A 2,278-nucleotide genomic window follows, 5' to 3' on the forward strand; every position below is an offset into this window, starting at 1 on the left:
TGAAGTAGCCCTGTCATAATGGACACCAGACAGTCTATAAAATAGTCCCCGAGTCTCTCCTACACATTTATACCAGCCTCTACTGTGAAGTAGCCCTGTCATAATGGACAGCAGACAGTCTATAAAATAGTCCCCGAGTCTCTCCTACACATTTATACCAGCCTCTACTGTGAAGTACCCCTGTCATAATGGACACCAGACAGTCTATAAAATAGTCCCCGAGTCTCTCCCACACATTTATACCAGCCTCTACTTTGAAGTAGCCCTGTCATAATGGACACCAGACAGTCTATAAAATAGTCCCCGAGTCTCTCCTACACATTTATCCCAGCCTCTACTTTGAAGTAGCCCTGTCAAAATGGACACTAGACAGTCTATAAAATAGTCCCCGAGTCTCTCCCACACATTTATACCAGCCTCTACTTTGAAGTAGCCCTGTCATAATAGACACTAGACAGTCTATAAAATAGTCCCCGAGTCTCTCCTACACATTTATACCAGCCTCTACTGTGAAGTATCCCTGTCATAATGGACAGCAGACAGTCTATAAAATAGTCCCCGAGTCTCTCCTACACATTTATACCAGTCTCTACTTTGAAGTAGCCCTGTCATAATGGACACTAGACAGTCTATAAAATAGTCCCCGAGTCTCTCCTACACATTTATACCAGCCTCTACATAACTAATACCTATCTGAACTGGATGTTGTTAAGTGTTCACGACCAATTGTTGTCTGTTATATGCTTTACAATAAAAAATATGTAAACGTCCTTAATTATATATATAATCCTATATCAGTGGGTTGTTTTTTTACTAGGTTTACATCCAAATATAGGCTGCTTCCCGTACAAAAAAAGTTCTTTATTTTCCCCAAGACGGAGAAACCATGAGGAATATTTTCCCTATTTCAATAAATATAATGCTTTATTTTTCCAGTTTTTATAGTTTCTGGCTGTTGTAAAATTTGGGTAGAAAACAAAATAACATCAATTTTAAAAGATGCTTTGTGGAGGTAAATAACTGTATTACTCCAGCTTGATTGTGAAGACCTTAAATCTGTACCAATACAAACCTATCAAGTTTTCATATCTGCAATGCTTGGTAAACCTGCAGGTAACACATAACAACAATAACAGGTAACTCATAACAACAATAACAGGTAACTCATAACAACAATTACAGGTAACTGGTAACTCATAACAACAATTACAGGTAACTCATAACAACAATTACAGGTAACTCATAACAACAATTACAGGTAACAGTACAACAATTACAGGTAACACATAACAACAATTACAGGTAACTCATAACAACAATTACAGGTAACACATAACAACAAGTACAGGTAACACACAACAATTACAGGTAACATAACAACAATTACAGGTAACTCATAACAACAATTACAGGTAACACATAACAACAATAACAGGTAACTCATAACAATTACAGGTAACAGTACAACAATTACAGGTAACTCATAACAATTACAGGTAACTCATAACAATTACAGGTAACACATAACAACAATAACAGGTAACTCATAACAACAATTACAGGTAACACATAACAACAATAACAGGTAACTCATAACAATAATTACAGGTAACACAACAACAATTACTGGTGACAGTACAACAATTACAGGTAACAGTACAACAATTACAGGTAACAGTACAACAACCTACACTTTGGTTTAATATCATGTATTTAATGTATTGTCATGCATGTTTTATTACATTTAAAAGCTGTTTCACTTTTGGTGACCGGTTTGGCAATACATGTAGTATAATGTTTTGCTGTTGTTCAAAATGCTTTCATAATTGTAATCTAAACACTGATTAACACCAATGAAATAAAATCAATCAGATTTTTTTTACTGATATAAGAAATGATTTTAGATTTCTGTATATTATCCAGAATTTATTTCATGGTGATGTAATTTCGTCAGTACATGTGTCAAAGGAGAGTTAGGTATGTGAATAGAGTTCAGTAAAACTAGAAGGTTTTTCTGGATGAGCAATTAAAAAAACAAAATCAGGTGTTGGAGTCAATAATTTTAGAAGTTTAAGTAAAGTTGATGAGTCACTGAATGCTAATTAGTTCTATACAGCATTTTGCTCTGGTAGAATAGCCTCTGAATTACATAATTACATTTGCACGCTGCCTTCAATTTCTGTTATTGTGTACTTTGGTGTGTGCCTAGTTTATGAAGTATGTATTGATTCTAACAGACAGCTTGTGTGTCTGAAAATCCAATAATTATAAGGGGTGA

Source organism: Mizuhopecten yessoensis, unplaced genomic scaffold (genome assembly GCF_002113885.1).
Source record: "Mizuhopecten yessoensis strain PY_sf001 unplaced genomic scaffold, ASM211388v2 scaffold11033, whole genome shotgun sequence".
Taxonomy (NCBI): Eukaryota; Metazoa; Mollusca; class Bivalvia; order Pectinida; family Pectinidae; genus Mizuhopecten; species Mizuhopecten yessoensis.